Source organism: Ranitomeya variabilis, chromosome 1 (genome assembly GCF_051348905.1).
Source record: "Ranitomeya variabilis isolate aRanVar5 chromosome 1, aRanVar5.hap1, whole genome shotgun sequence".
Taxonomy (NCBI): Eukaryota; Metazoa; Chordata; class Amphibia; order Anura; family Dendrobatidae; genus Ranitomeya; species Ranitomeya variabilis.
The window spans coordinates 713,913,427-713,925,969 of NC_135232.1; positions in this window are offsets into that span (position 1 = coordinate 713,913,427).

Genomic DNA, 12,543 nt, shown 5'->3' on the forward strand with positions numbered 1-12,543 from the left:
TGTCACTGAATGACAGCACATCGCTAGTGCATGCCGCGGTGTAACGCAGTCCGTCTAACAGACTGCCATAATGCAATGTGAACCCTGCCTAAGAAATACAGCGCAGAGGAACCTGGTCACTAACGCCAGATAAATTACTTTAGGCTTAGAAAGAAAAAAAACCTCTTAAATCTATAAATATATTGGAGCCAGGTTTTGGAAAGAATCTGATATTAATCTACAGAAGGAATCACTGACTGGGTGGGTCAGAGAAATGCAGTAGAAATAGCAAGCATTTGACAAAATATCTCAAGGCTGTGGTTAGGTGGATTCATAACTGGTTCAGTGATCGTACTGAAGTGGTCATAAATGGTTGCACATCCAATTGGAAAAGTGTTTCAACTGGGGTAACACAAGGCTCTGTCCTGGCCCCAGTGTTGTTCAACATTTTTATAAATAATATAAGGGAACTAAAGTAAACTAATCAAATTTGCAGACCATGCAAAGCTTGTAGGGATAGCTAAAGGCCCCGTCACACACAGCGACGCTGCAGCGATACAGACAACGATGCTGATTGCTGCAGCGTCGCTGTTTAGTCGCTGTGTGGTCGCTGGGGAGCTGTCACACAGACCGCTCTCCAGCGACCAACGATGCCGAGGTCCCCGGGTAACCAGGGTAAACATCGGGTTGCTAAGCGCAGGGCCGCGCTTAGTAACCCGATGTTTACCCTGGTTACCAGCGTAAAAGTAAAAAAAACAAACACTACATACTCACCTTCGCGTCCCTCGGCCTCCGCTTCCCGCACTGACTGAGCGCCGGCCCTAACAGCAGAGCGGTGACGTCACCGCTGTGATCTGCTTTCACTTTACGGCCGGATCTCAGTCAGTGCGGGAAGCAGACGGCAAGGGATCTGACGGACACCGGAATGTGAGTATATAGTTTTTTTTTTTTTACATTTACGATGGTAACCAGGGTAAACATCAGGTTACTAAGCGCGGCCCTGCGCTTAGTAACCCGATGTTTACCCTGGTTACCAGTGAAGACATCGCTGAATCCTTGTCACACACACCGATTCAGCGATGTCAGCGGATCCTCAACGACCAAAAAAAGGTCCAGGCCATTCCGACACGACCAGCGATCTCGCAGCAGGGGCCTGGTCGCTGGTACGTGTCAAACATAGCGAGATTGCTACTGAGGTCGCTGTTGCGTCACAAAACTTGTGACTCAGCAGCGATCTCGCTAGCGATCTCGCTATGTGAGACGGGGCCTTAACACTAGAGAAGACGCAGAAAGGATCCAGAAGCATCTAGATAAGCTAGAACAACAATAAGCGACTGATAGAATGGTATATAACAGGGATGTACAATAACAAATTATATTGTAGTACCATGTTAGCCAGAAAGTTGATGTGAATACTTTTCTGCCCAATGATCACAAAAGTATTCTCGGAGTGCTACCTTTATTGGCTAACCAGAGAAGGGAGAACTGCTGCTGCAAGAACCAGAGCAGGGAGAAATGCAAGATTATACATCTGGGCAAGAAAACAAAAATTATATCTACAGAATGGGAAGAATAGAATTAAATTACAGCACGTGTGAAAAAGACTTGGGTATACTAGTAGATTACAGACTGCACATGAGTCAACAGTGTAATGCAGCAGCAAAAAAGGCAAACATAGTTCTATGTATTAAGAGAAGCATAGAGTCTGGATCATGTGAAGTCATTGTCCCCCTCTATTCCTCCTTGGTCAGAACGCATTTGGAATACTGTGTCCAGTTTTGGTCACATTTTAAAAAAAGACATGGAAAAACTGGAGCACGTTCAGAGAAGAGCTACCAGGGTGGTGAGCGGACTGCAAAGTATGTCCTACAAGTGGAGTTGAGCAAATATATAAAAAAAAATTTTGTTCCAATTGTGATTGTGATTCTCACTTGTACATGGAAACACAGGAAGGAATGGAATGAAACTGAAAGGGGTAAGATACAGATTAGATATTAAAAAAACCTTTTTGACAGTGAGTGGAACAGGCGGCCACGAGAGGTGGTGAGTTCTCTTTCAATGGAAGTCTTCAGAGGCTGGACAGACATCTGTCTGAGATGGTTTAGTGAATCCTGGACATTGAGTAGGGGGTTAGTCACGATGACCCAGAAGGTCCCTTCCAACACTAATATTCTAGGATTCCACAGTAGTTTGACCATTACGGCTTGTACCGATGGAGACACAAATGAAGACTTTACTACAAACTGTATCATTCTTGGGAAAAGAATCAGATCTCATATTCTTTGATACAGAGACAAGTTGTGTCACCCAATATAAGGATACAGAGACTATATCACAACAGATACCAGGACACAACTCCTTACACACGTGAGGTATGCCGAGGGCTGCTGTTTATAGCAATTTACAGTACAGAGGGGCTCAGATCAGGTGTGAAGTGCAGATAGCAGGGTGCACAGTGCAGGATAGAGGGGCTCAGAGATCAGGTGTGGAGTGCAGATAGCAGGGAGCACAGTGCAGGACAGAGGGGCTAAGATCAGGTGTGGAGTGCAGATAGCAGGGTGCACAGTGCAGGACAGAGGGGCTCAGAGATCAGGTGCGGAGTGCAGATAGCAGGGTGCACAGTGAAGGACAGAGGGGATCAGATCAGGTGTGGAGTGCAGATAGCAGGGTGCACAGTGCAGGGCAGAGCGGCTCAGATCAGGTGTGGAGTGCAGATAGCAGGGTGCACAGTACATGACAGAGCGGCTCAGATCAGGTGTGGAGTGCAGATAGCAGGATGCACAGTACAGGACAGAGGAGCTCAGATCAGGTGTGGCATGCAGATAGCAGGGTGCACAGTATAGGACAGGGGGGCTCAGATCAGGTGTGGAGTGCAGATAGCAGGGTGCACAGTACAGGACAGAGGGGCTCAGATCAGGTGTGGAGTGCAGATAGCAGGATGCACAGTGCAGGACAGAGGGGCTCAGAGATCAGGTGTGGAGTGCAGGTAGCAGGGTGCACAGTGCAGGACAGAGCTCAGATTAGGTGTGGAGTGCAGACAGCAGGTTGCACAGTGCAGGACAGAGGGGATCAGAGATCAGGTGTGGAGTGCAGGTAGCAGGGTGCACAGTACAGGACAGAGGAGCTCAGATCAGGTGTGGAGTGCAGCTAGGAGGGTGCACAGAGCAGGACAGAGGGGCTCAGATCAGGTGTGGAGTGCAGATAGCAGGGTGCACAATGCAGGGCAGAAGGGCTCAGATCAGGTGTGGAGTGCAGATAGCAGGGTGCACAGTGCAGGACAGAGGGGATCAGGTGCGGAGTGCAGACAGCAGGGTGCACAGTGCAGGACAGAGGGGATCAGGTGTGGAGTGCAGACAGCAGGGTGCACAGTGCAGGACAGAGGGGCTCAGAGATCAGATGTGGAGTGCAGACAGCAGGGTGCACAGTGCAGGACAGAGGGGCTCAGAGATCAGATGTAGGGTGCACAGTGCAGGACAGGGGCTCAGAGATCAGATGTGGAGTGCAGACAGCAGGGTGCACAGTACAGGACAGAGGGGCGAGGGGCTCAGATCAGGTGTGGAGTGCAGATAGCAGGGTGCACAGTGCAGGGCAGAGGGGCTCAAATCAGGTGTGGAGTGCAGGTAGCAGGGTGCACAGTGCAGGACAGAGGGGCTCAGAGATCAGGTGTGGAGTGCAGGTAGCAGGGTGCACAGTGCAGGACAGAGCTCAGAGATCAGGTGTGGAGTGCAGACAGCAGGGTGCACAGTGCAGGACAGAGGGGCTCAGAGATCAGGTGTGGAGTGCAGGTAGCAGGGTGCACAGAGCAGGACAGAGGGGCTTAGGGATCAGGTGTGGAATGCAGACAGCAGGGTGCACAGTGCAGGACAGAGGGGCTCAGAGATCAGATGTACGGTGCACAGTGCAGGACAGAGGGGCTCAGAGATCAGATGTGGAGTGCAGATAGCAGGGTGCACAGTGCAGGACAGAGGAGCTCAGAGATCAGGTGCGGAGTGCAGATAGCAGGGTGCACAGTGCAGGACAGAGGGGATCAGAGATCAGGTGTGGAGTACAGATAGAGTGCACAGTACAGGACAGAAGAGCTCAGAGATCAGGTGCAGAGTGCAGATAGCAGGGTGCACAGTGCAGGGCAGAGGGGCTCAGAGATTAGGTGCTGAGTGCAGATAGCAGGGTGCACAGTGCAGGGCAGAGGGGCTCAGAGATCAGGTGCAGATAGCAGGGTGCACAGTGCAGGGTAGAGGGGCTCAGAGATCAGGTGTGGAGTGCAGACAGCAGGGTGCACAGAGCAGGACAGAGGGGCTCAGGGATCAGGTGTAGAGTGCAGGTAGCAGGGTGCACAGTGCAGGGTAGAGGGGATCAGAGATCAGGTGTGGAGTACAGATAGAGTGCACAGTACAGGACAGAAGAGCTCAGAGATCAGGTGCGGAGTGCAGATAGCAGGGTGCACAGTGCAGGACAGGGGCTCAGATCAGGTGTGGAGTGCAGACAGCAGGGTGCACAGTGCAGGACAGAGGGGCTCAGGGATCAGGTGTGGAGTGCAGACAGCAGGGTGCACAGTGCAGGACAGAGGGGCTCAGAGATCAGATGTAGGGTGCACAGTGCAGGACAGAGGGGCTCAGAGATCAGATGTGGAGTGCAGACAGCAGGGTGCACAGTACAGGACAGAGGGGCTCAGAGATCAGGTGTGGAGTGAAGATAGCAGGGTGCACAGTGCAGGACAGAGGGGATCAGAGATCAGGTGTGGAGTGAAGATAGCAGGGTGCACAGTGCAGGACAGAGGGGATCAGAGATCAGGTGTGGAGTACAGATAGAGTGCACAGTACGGGACAGAAGAGCTCAGAGATCAGGTGTGGAGTGCAGCTAGCAGGGTGCACAGTGCAGGACAGGGGCTCAGATCAGGTGTGGAGTGCAGATAGCAGAGTGCACAGTACAGGACAGAAGAGCTCAGAGATTAGGTGCGGAGTGCAGATAGCAGGGTGCACAGTGCAGGGCAGAGGGGCTCAGATCAGGTGCTGAGTGCAGATAGCAGGGTGCACAATGCAGGACAGAGGGGCTCAGAGATCAGGTGTGGAGTGCAGACAGCAGGGTGCACAGTGCAGGGCAGAGGGGCTCAGATCAGGTGTGGAGGGCAGATAGCAGGGAGCACAGTGCAGGACAGAGGGGCTCAGGAATCAGGTGTGGAGTGCAGATAGCAGGGTGCACAATGCAGGACAGAGGGGCTCAGAGATCAGGTGTGGAGTGCAGACAGCAGGGTGCACAATGCAGGGCAGAGGGGCTCAGATCAGGTGTGGAGTGCAGCTAGCAGGGTGCACAGTGCAGGACAGGGGCTCAGAGATCAGGTGTGGAGTGCAGGTAGCAGGGTGCACAGTGCAGGACAGAGGGGCTCAGGTGTGGAGTGCAGGTAGCAGGGTGCACAGTGCAGGGCAGAGGGGCTCAGAGATCAGGTGTGGAGTGCAGGTAGCAGGGTGCACAGTGCAGGACAGAGGGGCTCAGGGATCAGGTGTAGAGTGCAGGTAGCAGGGTGCACAGTGCAGGGTAGAGGGGCTCAGAGATCAGGTGTGGAGTGCAGGTAGCAGGGTGCACAGTGCAGGACAGAGGGGCTCAGAGATCAGGTGTGGAGTGCAGGTAGCAGGGTGCACAGTGCAGGGTAGAGGGGTTTAGAGATCAGGTGTGGAGTGCAGGTAGCAGGGAGCACAGTGCAGGACAGGGGCTCAGATCAGGTGTGGAGTGCAGGTAGCAGGGTGCACAGTGCAGGACAGGGGCTCAGATCAGGTGTGGAGTGCAGACAGCAGGGTGCACAGAGCAGGACAGAGGGGCTCAGGGATCAGGTGTGGAGTGCAGACAGCAGGGTGCACAGTGCAGGACAGAGGGGCTCAGAGATCAGATGTAGGGTGCACAGTGCAGGACAGAGGGGCTCAGAGATCAGATGTGGAGTGCAGACAGCAGGGTGCACAGTACAGGACAGAGGGGCTCAGAGATCAGGTGTGGAGTGCAGATAGCAGGGTGCACAGTGCAGGACAGAGGAGCTCAGAGATCAGGTGTGGAGTGCAGACAGCAGGGTGCACAGTGCAGGACAGAGGGGCTCAGAGATCAGATGTAGGGTGCACAGTGCAGGACAGAGGGGCTCAGAGATCAGGTGTGGAGTGCAGCTAGCAGGGTGCACAGTGCAGGACAGGGGCTCAGATAAGGTGTGGAGTGCAGATAGCAGAGTGCACAGTACAGGACAGAAGAGCTCAGAGATTAGGTGTGGAGTGCAGATAGCAGGGTGCACAGTGCAGGGCAGAGGGGCTCAGATCAGGTGCTGAGTGCAGATAGCAGGGTGCACAATGCAGGACAGAGGGGCTCAGAGATCAGGTGTGGAGTGCAGACAGCAGGGTGCACAGTGCAGGGCAGAGGGGCTCAGATCAGGTGTGGAGGGCAGATAGCAGGGAGCACAGTGCAGGACAGAGGGGCTCAGGAATCAGGTGTGGAGTGCAGATAGCAGGGTGCACAATGCAGGACAGAGGGGCTCAGAGATCAGGTGTGGAGTGCAGACAGCAGGGTGCACAATGCAGGGCAGAGGGGCTCAGAGATAAGGAGCGGAGTGCAGATAGCAGGGTGCACAGTGCAGGACAGAGGGGCTCAGAGATCAGGTGTGGAGTGCAGACAGCAGGGTGCACAGTGCAGGACAGAGGGGCTCAGAGATAAGGAGCGGAGTGCAGATAGCAGGGTGCACAGTGCAGGACAGAGGGGCTCAGAGATCAGGTGTGGAGTGCAGGTAGCAGGGTGCACAGTGCAGGACAGGGGCTCAGAGATCAGGTGTGGAGTGCAGGTAGCAGGGTGCACAGTGCAGGACAGAGGGGCTCAGGTGTGGAGTGCAGGTAGCAGGGTGCACAGTGCAGGGCAGAGGGGCTCAGAGATCAGGTGTGGAGTGCAGGTAGCAGGGTGCACAGTGCAGGGTAGAGGGGCTCAGAGATCAGGTGTGGAGTGCAGGTAGCAGGGTGCACAGTGCAGGACAGGGGCTCAGATCAGGTGTGGAGTGCAGGTAGCAGGGTGCACAGTGCAGGACAGGGGCTCAGATCAGGTGTGGAGTGCAGACAGCAGGGTGCACAGTGCAGGGCAGAGGGGCTCAGATCAGGTGTGGAGGGCAGATAGCAGGGAGCACAGTGCAGGACAGAGGGGCTCAGGAATCAGGTGTGGAGTGCAGCTAGCAGGGTGCACAGTGCAGGACAGAGGGGCTCAGGAATCAGGTGTGGTGTGCAGACAGCAGGGTGCACAGTGCAGGACAGAGGGGCTCAGAGATAAGGTGCGGAGTGCAGATAGCAGGGTGCACAGTGCAGGACAGAGGGGCTCAGAGATCAGGTGTGGAGTGCAGGTAGCAGGGTGCACAGTGCAGGACAGGGGCTCAGAGATCAGGTGTGGAGTGCAGGTAGCAGGGTGCACAGTGCAGGACAGAGGGGCTCAGGTGTGGAGTGCAGGTAGCAGGGTGCACAGTGCAGGGCAGAGGGGCTCAGAGATCAGGTGTGGAGTGCAGGTAGCAGGGTGCACAGTGCAGGACAGAGGGGCTCAGGGATCAGGTGTAGACTGCAGGTAGCAGGGTGCACAGTGCAGGGTAGAGGGGCTCAGAGATCAGGTGTGGAGTGCAGGTAGCAGGGTGCACAGTGGAGGACAGGGGCTCAGAGGTCAGGTGTGGAGTGCAGGTAGCATAGCAGGGAGCACAGTGCAGGACAGGGGCTCAGATCAGGTGTGGAGTGCAGATAGCAGGGTGCACAGTGCAGGACAGAGGGGCTCAGAGATCAGGTGTGGAGTGCAGATAGCAGGGTGCACAGTGCAGGGTAGAGGGGCTCAGGGATCAGGTGTGGAGTGCAGGTAGCAGGGAGCACAGTGCAGGACAGAGGGGCTCAGAGATCAGGTGTGGAGTGCACGTAGCAGGGTGCACAGTGCAGGGTAGAGGGGCTCAGGGATCAGGTGTGGAGTGCAGATAGCAGGGTGCACAGTGCAGGACAGAGGGGCTCAGAGATCAGGTGTGGAGTGCAGATAGCAGGGTGCACAGTGCAGGACAGAGGGGCTCAGAGATCAGGTGTGGAGTGCAGGTAGCAGGGAGCACAGTGCAGGACAGAGGGGCTCAGAGATCAGGTGTGGAGTGCAGGTAGCAGGGTGCACAGTGCAGGGTAGAGGGGCTCAGGGATCAGGTGTGGAGTGCAGGTAGCAGGGAGCACAGTGCAGGACAGGGGCTCAGGGATCAGGTGTGGAGTGCAGGTAGCAGGGAGCACAGTGCAGGACGGGCTCAGGGATCAGGTGTGGAGTGCAGATAGCAGGGTGCACAGTGCAGGGTAGAGGGGCTCAGGGATCAGGTGTGGAGTGCAGATAGCAGGGTGCACAGTGCAGGACAGAGGGGCTCAGAGATCAGGTGTGGAGTGCAGGTAGCAGGGAGCACAGTGCAGGACAGAGGGGCTCAGAGATCAGGTGTGGAGTGCAGGTAGTAGGGTGCACAGTGCAGGACAGGGGCTCAGATCAGGTGTGGAGTGCAGACAGCAGGGTGCACAGTGCAGGACAGAGGGGCTCAGGGATCAGGTGTGGAGTGCAGACAGCAGGGTGCACAGTGCAGGACAGAGGGGCTCAGAGATCAGATGTAGGGTGCACAGTGCAGGACAGAGGGGCTCAGAGATCAGATGTGGAGTGCAGACAGCAGGGTGCACAGTACAGGACAGAGGGGATCAGAGATCAGGTGTGGAGTGAAGATAGCAGGGTGCACAGTGCAGGACAGAGGGGATCAGAGATCAGGTGTGGAGTACAGATAGAGTGCACAGTACGGGACAGAAGAGCTCAGAGATCAGGTGTGGAGTGCAGCTAGCAGGGTGCACAGTGCAGGACAGGGGCTCAGATCAGGTGTGGAGTGCAGATAGCAGAGTGCACAGTACAGGACAGAAGAGCTCAGAGATTAGGTGCGGAGTGCAGATAGCAGGGTGCACAGTGCAGGGCAGAGGGGCTCAGATCAGGTGCTGAGTGCAGATAGCAGGGTGCACAATGCAGGACAGAGGGGCTCAGAGATCAGGTGTGGAGTGCAGACAGCAGGGTGCACAGTGCAGGGCAGAGGGGCTCAGATCAGGTGTGGAGGGCAGATAGCAGGGAGCACAGTGCAGGACAGAGGGGCTCAGGAATCAGGTGTGGAGTGCAGATAGCAGGGTGCACAGTGCAGGACAGAGGGGATCAGAGATCAGGTGTGGAGTACAGATAGAGTGCACAGTACGGGACAGAAGAGCTCAGAGATCAGGTGTGGAGTGCAGCTAGCAGGGTGCACAGTGCAGGACAGGGGCTCAGATCAGGTGTGGAGTGCAGATAGCAGAGTGCACAGTACAGGACAGAAGAGCTCAGAGATTAGGTGCGGAGTGCAGATAGCAGGGTGCACAGTGCAGGGCAGAGGGGCTCAGATCAGGTGCTGAGTGCAGATAGCAGGGTGCACAATGCAGGACAGAGGGGCTCAGAGATCAGGTGTGGAGTGCAGACAGCAGGGTGCACAGTGCAGGGCAGAGGGGCTCAGATCAGGTGTGGAGGGCAGATAGCAGGGAGCACAGTGCAGGACAGAGGGGCTCAGGAATCAGGTGTGGAGTGCAGATAGCAGGGTGCACAATGCAGGACAGAGGGGCTCAGAGATCAGGTGTGGAGTGCAGACAGCAGGGTGCACAATGCAGGGCAGAGGGGCTCAGATCAGGTGTGGAGTGCAGCTAGCAGGGTGCACAGTGCAGGACAGGGGCTCAGAGATCAGGTGTGGAGTGCAGGTAGCAGGGTGCACAGTGCAGGACAGAGGGGCTCAGGTGTGGAGTGCAGGTAGCAGGGTGCACAGTGCAGGGCAGAGGGGCTCAGAGATCAGGTGTGGAGTGCAGGTAGCAGGGTGCACAGTGCAGGACAGAGGGGCTCAGGGATCAGGTGTAGAGTGCAGGTAGCAGGGTGCACAGTGCAGGGTAGAGGGGCTCAGAGATCAGGTGTGGAGTGCAGGTAGCAGGGTGCACAGTGCAGGACAGAGGGGCTCAGAGATCAGGTGTGGAGTGCAGGTAGCAGGGTGCACAGTGCAGGGTAGAGGGGTTTAGAGATCAGGTGTGGAGTGCAGGTAGCAGGGAGCACAGTGCAGGACAGGGGCTCAGATCAGGTGTGGAGTGCAGGTAGCAGGGTGCACAGTGCAGGACAGGGGCTCAGATCAGGTGTGGAGTGCAGACAGCAGGGTGCACAGAGCAGGACAGAGGGGCTCAGGGATCAGGTGTGGAGTGCAGACAGCAGGGTGCACAGTGCAGGACAGAGGGGCTCAGAGATCAGATGTAGGGTGCACAGTGCAGGACAGAGGGGCTCAGAGATCAGATGTGGAGTGCAGACAGCAGGGTGCACAGTACAGGACAGAGGGGCTCAGAGATCAGGTGTGGAGTGCAGATAGCAGGGTGCACAGTGCAGGACAGAGGAGCTCAGAGATCAGGTGCGGAGTGCAGATAGCAGGGTGCACAGTGCAGGGTAGAGGGGCTCAGAGATCAGGTGTGGAGTGCAGCTAGCAGGGTGCACAGTGCAGGACAGGGGCTCAGATAAGGTGTGGAGTGCAGATAGCAGAGTGCACAGTACAGGACAGAAGAGCTCAGAGATTAGGTGTGGAGTGCAGATAGCAGGGTGCACAGTGCAGGGCAGAGGGGCTCAGATCAGGTGCTGAGTGCAGATAGCAGGGTGCACAATGCAGGACAGAGGGGCTCAGAGATCAGGTGTGGAGTGCAGACAGCAGGGTGCACAATGCAGGGCAGAGGGGCTCAGATCAGGTGTGGAGGGCAGCTAGCAGGGTGCACAGTGCAGGACAGAGGGGCTCAGGAATCAGGTGTGTGCAGACAGCAGGGTGCACAGTGCAGGACAGAGGGGCTCAGAGATAAGGAGCGGAGTGCAGATAGCAGGGTGCACAGTGCAGGACAGAGGGGCTCAGAGATCAGGTGTGGAGTGCAGGTAGCAGGGTGCACAGTGCAGGACAGGGGCTCAGAGATCAGGTGTGGAGTGCAGGTAGCAGGGTGCACAGTGCAGGACAGAGGGGCTCAGGTGTGGAGTGCAGGTAGCAGGGTGCACAGTGCAGGGCAGAGGGGCTCAGAGATCAGGTGTGGAGTGCAGGTAGCAGGGTGCACAGTGCAGGGTAGAGGGGCTCAGAGATCAGGTGTGGAGTGCAGGTAGCAGGGTGCACAGTGCAGGACAGGGGCTCAGATCAGGTGTGGAGTGCAGGTAGCAGGGTGCACAGTGCAGGACAGGGGCTCAGATCAGGTGTGGAGTGCAGACAGCAGGGTGCACAGTGCAGGGCAGAGGGGCTCAGATCAGGTGTGGAGTGCAGACAGCAGGGTGCACAGTGCAGGGCAGAGGGGCTCAGATCAGGTGTGGAGGGCAGATAGCAGGGAGCACAGTGCAGGACAGAGGGGCTCAGGAATCAGGTGTGGAGTGCAGATAGCAGGGTGCACAATGCAGGGCAGAGGGGCTCAGATCAGGTGTGGAGTGCAGCTAGCAGGGTGCACAGTGCAGGACAGAGGGGCTCAGGAATCAGGTGTGGAGTGCAGACAGCAGGGTGCACAGTGCAGGACAGAGGGGCTCAGGAATCAGGTGTGGAGTGCAGATAGCAGGGTGCACAATGCAGGGCAGAGGGGCTCAGATCAGGTGTGGAGTGCAGACAGCAGGGTGCACAGTGCAGGACAGAGGGGCTCAGAGATAAGGTGCGGAGTGCAGATAGCAGGGTGCACAGTGCAGGACAGAGGGGCTCAGAGATCAGGTGTGGAGTGCAGGTAGCAGGGTGCACAGTGCAGGACAGGGGCTCAGAGATCAGGTGTGGAGTGCAGGTAGCAGGGTGCACAGTGCAGGACAGAGGGGCTCAGGTGTGGAGTGCAGGTAGCAGGGTGCACAGTGCAGGGCAGAGGGGCTCAGAGATCAGGTGTGGAGTGCAGGTAGCAGGGTGCACAGTGCAGGACAGAGGGGCTCAGGGATCAGGTGTAGAGTGCAGGTAGCAGGGTGCACAGTGCAGGGTAGAGGGGCTCAGAGATCAGGTGTGGAGTGCAGGTAGCAGGGTGCACAGTGGAGGACAGGGGCTCAGAGGTCAGGTGTGGAGTGCAGGTAGCATAGCAGGGAGCACAGTGCAGGACAGGGGCTCAGATCAGGTGTGGAGTGCAGATAGCAGGGTGCACAGTGCAGGGTAGAGGGGCTCAGGGATCAGGTGTGGAGTGCAGGTAGCAGGGTGCACAGTGCAGGACAGGGGCTCAGGTGTGGAGTGCAGGTAGCAGGGTGCACAGTGCAGGACAGAGGGGCTCAGAGATCAGGTGTGGAGTGCAGGTAGCAGGGTGCACAGTGCAGGGTAGAGGGGCTCAGAGATCAGGTGTGGAGTGCAGATAGCAGGGTGCACAGTGCAGGGTAGAGGGGCTCAGGGATCAGGTGTGGAGTGCAGGTAGCAGGGAGCACAGTGCAGGACAGAGGGGCTCAGGGATCAGGTGTGGAGTGCAGATAGCAGGGTGCACAGTGCAGGACAGAGGGGCTCAGATCAGGTGTGGAGTGCAGATAGCAGGGTGCACAGAGCAGGGTAGAGGGGCTCAGAGA